An 11,529-nucleotide genomic window follows, 5' to 3' on the forward strand; every position below is an offset into this window, starting at 1 on the left:
CCCAGGATTAACCATGATTTAATTTTAAAGTGTTACTCATCTCCATAAAGAAATTAGGAGTTTTTTTTTAAAAAAAGAAAGCTTTAAAATATATCTTCTGATAACATGGAGTTTATATATACACATTACTGAATTAATGTCAAAGTTCAATCATAGACAGGCTTTATTAGATTTTGTTTTATTCCTTCTTTTGAATTATTCACCAAGTAGCTATAATTTCCCAAAGAATAATTTTCTAAACAGCTAAAGTAACAAACAGATCCATAGACTGCATGTACCCCATGTAGATGGTATTTATTAAGCTCTTACAGGGGGGAAACAGCTCATTATATAAACTATATAAAATACTGCAAACAATTATTGCAATACTTTCCATTTGAAGGTAAGACACAGTCAAAAATTCACTACAAAACCTGTGTGAAATGAAGGATTGTTCTTCATGTTCTTTGTAACAATACACATAAGCAGTCTTTCAAGAGTTTGGGTTTGGTTTTTTTTTTCTGGAACACCATTCAGCTGTCCTGTTCTTTCTGAATTTTGAGTATATATTTTTTACTGAATCTCTTTGGCTTAATACATTTTATTTTTTTCACAATATTTGGGGCTTTGCTTTGCTTTTCATTTTTCAAAAGCAGCATAGCAGGGAGAAAACACAGCAGAGAGGATCCCTGCTATGAAAATGCAACATTGCCTCGTGAATCATATGTATATATACACATGAACTACAATAGGTTCCCATATCACATTAAGCCATAATTTATTTAACCATGGTATATTAAAATACACCACAAGTAGATGGTTCGCAAAACATACTTTAATAAACTAGGGTTCATAAGCTACCAAGTGCTGGTTTCACACAATACATTAAATCAAAGCTAAACAAGACAGATTATGAGTTATTATCTTATTTGAACCAGACTACAAAACAGATTAAAGATGGAAGCTATGAACATTATACAAAGGAGTTTATGAACAGGCTCAATAACTTCATTCAAAGGCCATATAGCATACCAACACAATAAACAACTGTTATATCTTCCAGACCAAGGGCACCTCATCTGTAGGGAAAACAAAGAAGGGCAAATAATTAATGTGTACCACATTTGATAAATATCTGATAAATGAGATAACTTTTGGATTTGTAAGATTCTGTTAACGTAACCTTACAATAAAGATAGCATTCATGGTTGTGTTTCTTGTCTGGGGTGCCTCAAACATTACCTCTCACTCTGCCTGCTCTGTGTCTGAGCTAGCTATTCTCATGGTGCTTCCTTATTGCCTTAGTCTTCACAATATGTTCATTCTCTCATTTTACTTGATAGGCTGCAGCTAGGTAAGAGCTAGGTCTTGTCTGTTCATTCGCCCCCCCCCCCATCTTCGCTCCATATATTTCCAGTAATAAACTTCTATAACTTTTTAGCAATGTCCTATTTCACTGCTCCTTGCCCCCGCTAGATTCCTACACTCCGGAGCACTCAAACCACTTTCTCCAACAGAGGCAGGGTTGATTTTTCACCTATGCTACACTCAGCAGTGGATTTCACTACCGGTTCGAGTGAACCAGTAGTTGAGATCACAGGTGGGTCCGCCCACCTGCCCCGGCCTATGCCATCCTATTTAGCCACATTTCTAAGGCCAGGCGCATGCATGGAAGGCGCGCACATGCGTGGAAGGTGTATGTGTGCATTAAGCTTCATGCATGGTGAACTGGTGGTAAAAATAACTGAAACCAGCGATGGGTTTCACTTATTTTTACCACTGATTCACCACACATGTGAACTGTGCATGTGCCCAGCCTTCCACACATACGCTTTGCTGTTGCATGCACCTTCTGCACATGCACCTTCTGTAGCTGTGCCCAGCCTCAAAAATATGGCTAAATGGGACAGCATGGCACCTGCAATCTCCGCTACCAGTTTGCCCGAACCACTCTGAACCGGCTGAATACCACCTCTGGCTACACAGGGGGAAAAAGGCACAGGGTTATCAAGCTCTTTATCCTGCTGTCTATAGACACAGCCATATCCCTGGGGCTAAAAACTAGATCAAGCAATGCATTTTATTCAGAATCTCAGTGTACATATTTATGGTAGTTATGTCACATCCTTATGGTAACAGATGGTGCTCAAAGTAGCTGACAGAAGTAAGAACAATGTAATTAAAACACTATTAAAAACATAATTAAAAGTTCAACCATAAATTTTGCAAAATCTTAATGATCTCATAGGGTGGGGGCTTTAACTGGTAATGTGAAGGGCTGACTCCAGACTAACATTGCTCATTTAGTGTCACCCGTCCCTACCATATCTTCCTCCCTTGTTCTTATTTGACCCCTTCACACTGGGCCCTTGCCTCTTAAAGTACAGCTTTTTTGTGTGTTCAAATAGTGTCTGGTTCTAAGGCAGAATATTATTGGTTTTGTTTATGACTTAGCATATTATAGTCACCTGAAATATTGTTAATTTTACCATTAACTTAGTTTCACAGTCAGTTCAGTCAGCCAGTTCAGAAATAATATCTTTAAAGGCATCTAAGTATATATAGAATTTCCCCACAGAAACGCTGGAGAAAGTCATATTAGCTATGTTAGAGATATGGTCCAATGGTTCTCAACCTTGGCAGCTTGAAGAAGTATAGACATCAACTCCCAGAATTCCCCTGCCAGCAAGGTCAAGTTGGCATGTTAAGAAATAGTCAATGTTTGCTTTAGCCTTAGGGAAATCCTCTAAATACCTGAATAGGTTATCAGTGGTAGTGGGTTATCCCACGTCAAGGATTTGCTACCTATTAGAGAAGTTATTTCATTGGGAAGCTGCAATGCCACATCAGTCAACTAAGTCAGTTAATTTCCCAAGTTTCTGTTTGATGAAAACCAGATGTTTGAGGCAGGAGGAAATCTGAACTTGAAAGGACACATTCTCCTGTTGGAGAAAACTTTCCTTCCCACATCTTTTATCTGAGTTCTTTCAAATCAAGGATCTAGGAAGATTCAATCTAATTTGAAAGTAAAAAAAAAATACATCCTAGTGCTGAAAGGGACTCTTAAAAATAATTTAAAAAATAAAATAATCACAGCTAGCTAACCAATTACACCTCTTTCGCTCAAAGGAAGAAAATGCACCAACAACAAAAAGAGCAAATTATGAGCCAGATTTGTACAAAATTTGCAGGTCATTTTTTAAAAACCAGAACATCTCGTTTTTCTGGACAGGATGACTTGTGTATCTATCCAGTTTACTGCCTCTGTACTTATTGATTGAAGGTTCAATATACCTCTGTCTTCTTTAAAAAAAACATTTTTTTCTTAAAATTAAGGATTCCTTCAAATTCCAGATGATATGTTCAAACACAGGGCATAGGGCCATTGTAATACCAAGCAATCCTGCCCTAACTTGGCCATAAAGTAACTTGTCCTGTAACTCCTGGTGACTCCATGAGCATATCTGTAGTCAACAATACAGGAATGGTTTGTCCTTGTCCTTTTCTGGTAATCGTTCAACTTCCTAGCTTTATTTTTTATCCAAGAATTTCTTGATTGTCTCCCATCAAAGTGCAATGCAGGACAACTCTGGTGTACTAATCTCTCTCAAGTCGATTCCTAGTGACTCTGTAGGTACGTTCATGATTTAGAGTACAATGTTTATGTTTGAATAGTCAGTGAGACCTGCCACAAATAGAATACTGTAGTAATGCCTCTGTACATGCCCTTCAGTCACAAAAATAGACACCCATTGTAAAATGCTCCAAACTGGCAGCTAGCTTGGGTAAGAATTTTTTTTAAGGGTGGGGCAGCTTCCATTACATTAGGCATGAAAGAAATGTCCTCATTTTCATTTCTGCAGAGTGGAATTGCTGAAGGAACCAGTTTGAGCTAAATCCAACCTCTCCACAAACAGCCCTCTTTTTAGAGATAGCTTCCCTCCCATTCATATTCTTCCTTATAAAAAGTTTATACCGAGATCTCCCACTATAAAGCAAACTGCTACTGTCAGCTGTATGGGCTGCAAACATTATATGGTAAGGTTATATAGCCATATACTATAGGCACCCAACCAACCATAAGAAATAGATGAACTCTTTTCTAATTGATTAACAAATGTATGTAAGAAACATACCACAGCAGTAATGGGAGACTTTACTTTGATATCAACTGGGAGACAAACTCTGCAGCAAGTGTGAGATCAAACAGATTCCTAACCAATTTAGCTGACAACTTTGTCATCCAAAAGGTAGAGGAGGGAACTAAGAGGAAAAACTATACTGGACCTAATTCTTACTAATAGAGAAGAAGTGATAGAGGAAGTTGAAGTTGCCAGAACCTTGGGCGAGAGTGACCACTGAGGGGCAAATAACATGGTTTTGTTATTTGTTAATTAACATAGTTACTTTGTATTTTAATCTGATTTATATTATTTCTTTTAAACTGATAGCAATAGCACTTAGACTTATATACCGCTTCATAGTGCTTTTACAGCCCTCTCTAAGTGGTTTACAGAGTCAGCATATTGCTCCCAACAATCTGGGTCCTCATTTTACCCACCTTGAAAGGATGGAAGGCTGAGTCAATCTTGAGCTGGTGAGATTTCAACTGCCAAACTGCAGCTAGCAATCAGCTGAAGTAGCCTGCAGTACTGCACTCTGACCACTGCACCACCTCAGCTCTGATGTTCAAGATTTATTAGCTTTTAACATTCCTAAACTGATAAACAAGCTGGAGACTAGCTCCTGATAAGAAGAGTTTGTTAGTACAAATTGGGGTCTAGCTTATCTGTTTTGTGAACCCTAAACAACCTTGATCCTTACAATTTATTCCCCTTCAGACCTCATTTTAATAAACATATATGCTATTATCCTGTCCAATCAACTTTCCTCTTTCAGATTTCTTTGTTATGTTAACTATAAAAGGGAATGTAAGCTAAAGATCGGGGTTTCCTCTTTGAATGAGGAATCCCTTTTGTCTGAATATTCTGATAAATTGTAATAAAATGATCTTTCTGTCTCAGTTTGTCTCATTAGAAAATAGGCATGCCGAGGCAAGAACCGGAAAAAGCCATATTTGGCCTTCACCATGTCATACTGGAATTCAATATAATGTAAGCACAAGCAATAGAATATAATCCAACCAGTGTCTGAAACTTTAAAAGGGCTGATTTTAACAAAATCAGAGACAGCCTAAGCAAAATTTCATGGATAAAAATCCTAAAGTGAAAAACAACTCAAGAAGCCTGGGAAACACTGAAAAATATTATTATAAAAGCTCAGTCCAATACAATACAACTGAAAAAGAAAAACAAGAAATCTAAGAAGAAATCAGTATGGTTGCACAAATATCTTTCTGGTAAACAAAAAGATAACTACAAAAAATGGAAAGAAGGGCACATAACTAAGGCAGAATATCAGCAGATAGCCAGAATCTACAAAAATGAAATCAGGAAAGGAAAGCTCAGAATGAATAAAGACTTGCAATAAAAGTCAAAGATAATTTTTTAAAAGTTTATTTCAACATATAAATAACAAGTAAAAAGTCAAGGAAACAGTCAGTCCACTAAAGAGAGAAGATGGCAAGAGAGTAACAGGCAGCGGAGAGAAAGCATAGCTGCTTAACTCATTTTTTGTATCAGTCTTCACACAAAAAGAAATTATAGCCCAATCTACCAAAAACATAACTGTAAAAGACAGACTAGAAATAAAAATTAAAATAAGCAAGAAAATGGTAAAAGAATATCTGTCTGACCTTGATGAATGTAAATCATTGGGACCTGATGGATTACATCCCAGAATTCTAAAGGAGTAGGCAGATGTTATCTTAGAACCATTGTATCATATCTTTAAAAAATCTTGGAGCATCAGGGAACTACCTGAGGATTGGAAAAAAGCTGATGTGTTTCCCATCTTCCAAAACCAGGCTGGGGGGGGGGGGGAACAGACCCAGGAAACTACAGACCAATCATCCTAACATCAATATGTGAGAAGATACTGGAAAAATAATCAAAAAGACAGATATGTGAACATCTAGAAACAAATAAAATTATAAGTAGTAGCCAGCATGGGTTTATTAAAAAAGAAACAGATCATGCCAAACCAATCTGATTTCATTCTTTGACAAAGTGACTAAATTAACAGACCAGTGAAATGCTTTGGACATAGTATATTTAGATTTTAACAAAGGCATTTGACAAAGTAGACCACAACCTACTTCTTGGTAAACTAGAAAAATGTGGGATAGAAAGCATCACCACCAGATGGATTTGTAACTGGCTGCCAAACCATTCTCAATGAGTAGTCTTTAATGGTACTACATCTACATGGAGAGAAGTAAACAGTGGGGCACCATAAGGTTCTGTCTTGGGCCCAGTACTCTTCAATATCTTCATAGATGAGGTAATAGAAGGGAAACTCATCAAATATGCAGATGACACCAAGCTGGTGGGACTAGCAAACACCCCAGAAGACAAGCTCAGGGTCCAAAAAGATCTTGATGGGCCCTATCCAACAAAATGAAATTTACTGTGGAGAAAAGCAAGGTTTTACACCTGAGCAGGAAAAACAAGTATAGATTTGGCAAAACCTGGCTCAAAAACAGTAACTGTGAGAGAGACCTTGGAGTCATAGTGGACAATCACTTAAACATGAATCAGCAGTGTGTAGCAGCAGCCAAAAAAGCTAATGCAACCCTTGGTTGTATAAACAGAGGCATAGAATCAAAATCACATGAAGTATTGGTACCGCTTTATAAAGCCTTAGTAAGACCACACCTGGAATACTGCATCACACCACATTACAAAAAAAGATGTTGAGACTTTGGAAAAAGTGCAAAGAAGAGCAACTAAGATGATTAAAGGCTTGGAGACTAAAACATATGAAGAACGGTTGCAGGATTTGGGTTTGGCTAGTCTAGAGAAAATAAGGACTGGGGGAGGGGGGGGGGAATGATAGCAGTATTCCAGCATTTGAGAGGCTGCCACAAAGAAGAGGGAGTTAATTTATTTTCCAGAGGGTAGGATAAGAAACAGTGGGTGGAAACTAAACAAGGAAAGAAGCAACCTAGAATTAAGGCGAAACTTCCTAACAGGGAGGACAATTAACCAGTGGAATAGCTTGCCTCCAGAGGTTGTGGGTGCTTTATCACTGGATGTTTCTAAGAAGAGACTGGACAGTCACTCGTCTGAAATGGTATAGGATCTCCTGCATGAGCAGGGGGCTGGACTAGAAGACTGCCAAGGTAACCCTTCTATTCTGATTCTGATCAGAGGTGGGTTGCTCCCGGTTTGACCCAGTTCGGTCGAACCAGTAGTGGAATTCAGGCCTGGGTCGCATAACTGGCAGTGACCCAGGTCTGCCAGGCCCCCAAACCAGTTCCCTTGCCACTGCTGGGCTGCCACCATTTTGGTTTTTAATGACTGAGCGTGCGCAGTTCACTATAAATTGTTCTGCGCATGCACAAAGAACAATTTACATTGAACAACGCACATGCACGCTTGTTTGTTCACGCGTGCGTTGTGCGCGGGTTGCGAACCAGTAGTAAAACCAGCAGCACCCCCCCCCAATTCTGATATTTAGCATATCAAAGCTTTACAGTCACTAAGTAAGATATAGCTCTCCCTCATTGGTGTAGCCAGAATAACTTCTCCAATCTTGTTCATAGATTTCATTGAGGTGAGACTTCCTAATGAGCTGCAGTTTGTTCTTCTCTTCTCTCCCTCTGTGAGGTTTGAAAGCCATTATATAGACCACTTATGGAAAATAATTGGCTAGCAGAAACATTAAACTAGTATCTACTAAATTTATAATCTGGAGGAGATCATATGACTTGCAAGAATAAAAAGCAAGCTTGCCTGCTGTTTGTTGGCCCACTCCAGTGATACTTTCTTCAATGGAGACAGAAAAATCCCTACCAGTTGTTGGTCCAGCTGTTTCTGTGGGACAGGTTGGCTTCTCCTGAGGATGACAGCTCGATTCAATATCATACGTATGTGAGATGTATAAAGAACATTTTAAACTCCCAAGTCGTCATCTGGAATTGAGCCAAAAGAAAGAAATGTCTGTTCTGAGCTTCTTGTCATAAGGAGATCAATATGTAAAACTTTAATAATTATGCATAATGAAAAAAGTGCGTGAAAGAAAATGTGATGCAATATAAAAAGATAGTGAACTTAAGAAAATATTGAGACAAGGATATCAAAGCATGAGACCAAAGCAGAAGTTGTCAGCCTGTGAAGACGAATTGATTTGCTATGATTCCATACCTTGTGTTTTGGGTTAGCATATTTTGAAATTCAGTGTCCTTAGTCTCCATCCAAATGATCAAAGGGCAGATACGAAAACAGCAGCTAACACGGCATACAAATCCAGCCTATTCGTAATGATAATCCACCATTTGTTATTTCAAGCTTTTACGCAGAGTAGGGCTATACTACAGGCTTCACAGAAAAAGGAAAAGAAAGAACCTTACCTTATTAATTCATAAAATTATGTAAATAAAGCTTTTACTATATATGAGGAAAATCATACTTTGGAAACATATAATTTGTATACTGCCTTTATACCTGTTAAGGTGCCATTTGATCAATTGTGTGCTTTAGATATTTATTAATTTATTTAACCAATTTATATAGTCACCCAACTCACAAACAAGCGACTCTGGACAGCATACAGCAGATCTAATAATAGTTAATAAATACATTAAGAAATATAAAAACCAAACTAAAACAAAGGATAAGAGATTAAAGGACGTTAAAAATAGCAGAGCCACCTTTTACATGTTTACATGTCCCTGGGACCCCCAGGCCTGGTAGCATAACTAGGTCTTGAGAGACCTCTGGAAGCTCAACAGTGACAAGGCCAACTTCACCTCAGGGGAAGAGGATTCCACAACCCAGGTGGCACAACAGAAAAGATCCCCTGCCTAGGACCCACCAAATATAGCTCTCTAGACAACAGAACCTATAACAGTGATGGTGAACCTATGGCACACATGCCACCTGTGGCACACGGAGCCATTTGTCAGGGCACGCGAGGCGCTGCCGTTAGCTGGCCAGCACGGATGCGCGCACTGGCCAGCTGAGTTTAGCCTTTTTTTGAAGTCATTTTTCGTCCTCCCCAGGGTCCAGAGGCTTTATAGGAGCATGGGGAGGGTGAAAAGAGCATTCCCCCCCCCCCGGAGGCCCTCCGGAGGCTTCATGAGCTTCCCTGACGCCTTCGGAGCTCTCAAAACAACCCTCCGAGCAAACTGAAAGTGACTTCCGGTTTGCTTGGAGAGTCGTTTTGAGCGCTCCAAAGGCTTCAGGGACCGTCCGGAGGCTTTCCTGACGCCTCCGGAGGGCATCCGGGAGGGCGGGGTAGACTGTTTTCACCCTCCCCTATAAAGCCTCTGGAGCCTGGGGAGGGCAAAGAAAGCATGTAAAATGAGGGGGAGAGCGCCTGTAGTGCGCACATGCACACTGGGGGGGTCACACATTGTATTATGGGTGTGGCACGCCTGCACACGACCCCCCTGCGCTCCCCACACTTATGGCATGCAAGCCAAAAAAGGTTCTCCATCATTGACCAATAACATGCCCTCCTTGCTGGATCTGGTAGGACAGGCAGATAAAACCTTCATGTCTTCCAAAGGTGTATCCATTTGAGTCCCATATAATAGACATGGTAAGAGATTTATGGAAGCTATGCATAAGAACTGAACGCCTTTAATTTTCACGGTTTGTATTATTATATATTACTTCATAATTCAAATGTAGATTTACCGGTGATGAAATTCAATTTTTTTTACTACCGGTTCTGTGGATGAGGCTCGGCGGGCGTGGCAGGGGAAGGATACTGCAAAATCCCCATTCCCTCCCCATTCCTGGGGGAAGGATATTGCAAAATCTCCATTCCCACTCCACTTAAGGGCCAGCCAGAGGTGGTATTTGCTGGTTCTCCAAACTACTCAAAATTTCCGCTACCAATTCTCCAGAACCTGTCAGAACCTGCTGAATTTCACTCCTGAGATTTACCCATTAGCAATTAGTTAGCTTTTTAATAAAATAAATATTTGCAGGATTTCTTTATTAGAAGGATTTAGACACACCTTTAGCATTGCTGGAGGTGTTTATCACAACTGGATCAATGAAATCCAAAAAGGACACTGAGACACATAGGCATGCCATAGAATAGTATAAATATCATACCAAGGGTTTAACTCCTATTCAGTTAAGGATGTATAAAGAATCTTTTGAAAAAGGGACTCTTCCTTTATTATTTTAGGAGGATTATTTAATGAATACCTTGAAATTGATAAGAATCTTTCGAAGTGTGTGAATCATTAAATGTGGATTTGACTATAACTTTGGCACACAGATTACAGAAGATATTATCCTCAATAATTCTTCTTGCACAATCCGATTTTATGAAAAGACATAAAACCCCCTAGAATCTTAGCATTTCTCTCAACCAATCATGAAATGGTACTAATAGCTTTGTTGACTACAAAAAAAAAGCTGATATTGTATAAATTAATTTTTTAGAATAGATTATAGAAAAATATATTTCCTTTGAGGTTATTTCTTGGATTACAATGTATTATTCTAGTCTTTCTGCTCAAGTAATTACACACAGGTTTATTTCTCCCCAAATAGGATATATCACTGAAACTTATTTATGGTATTTTTATTTGCTGTTATATTAATTTAATGTTGGAAACATTGTCAGAATGTTGTGATACTCAAGGTGGCTAGAGCTCAACAAAAGATGTTATAGTATGCTATTGATATTTAGGAATTTTTTTACAGTTATTGACTCTACTAATTTTGTACAAATAATCAAGATAGTCTGGTTATACAATAAATTGGAATAAGTCTAATATTTTGCCAATTGGCCACATAATTCTTAAGGAAACAGGTAAACCATAGTGAAGGGGGTATTTATGTTCTATTAAAACTTAGGGGATAATTATTTCCAGTAAATTAACTTTGTTACTAGAATTGAATATTTCAAATTGTATAACATAGGAATGTTGTGACATTCCAAGCAAAACTGCCTTTTTCAATGAGGAACTCACAACATGGCCAAAATAAGTAAGCTATTAGTAAATAGTGCCTAGAAAGCTGATTTATACTGGGGAAAAGAGCTGGGTTTGAGTGAGTCTCTGTGGCCACTTACTCCCACCAATGACCAATCATTTTAATATATTATTTTTATTTCACAGTATTTTGTTTATATTGTTGCAAGCCATGTGATAGTTTACATCATGAGAAGTACTACATCAAATATTTAAACTGTATGCTTACAAATAGTAAAATTGAATAACCTATAATGTATAAGTTAATGGATGGATGTATCTTTCTTCTGTGGCCTTCTCATAGAAAACCAGAGATTAGCACTGGCTGAACATAGAAGCCTAGAAAAGATGCCCAGTATTTTGGGGACCTGGCTTATACTTAACCTTTAACTGAAATTCTTGAGTCAGACTGAAAACAAAGGCATAGTTGGACTAAATAAAAATGTTTTATACCCTGTGCATTCCTGGCATCAACCACCATTTGTCATTGT

At 38.5% G+C, this 11,529-nt stretch overlaps 1 long non-coding RNA gene across 1 annotated transcript; it reads right to left on the reverse strand.

Annotated features, from left to right (window-relative positions):
• Positions 1–712: 712 nt before the first annotated feature.
• LOC309383432 lies at positions 713–6,085 on the reverse strand. Its single transcript, XR_014173839.1, has 3 exons — positions 5,859–6,085; positions 4,541–4,725; positions 713–1,058 (listed from the first exon to the last, which is right to left on the reverse strand). It is a non-coding gene; the product is annotated as an uncharacterized lncRNA (long non-coding RNA).
• Between the last annotated feature and the right edge of the window lie 5,444 nt (positions 6,086–11,529).

This window comes from Natrix helvetica (assembly GCF_964273705.1).
Source record: "Natrix helvetica genome assembly, chromosome: 1".
NCBI lineage: Eukaryota > Metazoa > Chordata > Lepidosauria > Squamata > Natricidae > Natrix > Natrix helvetica.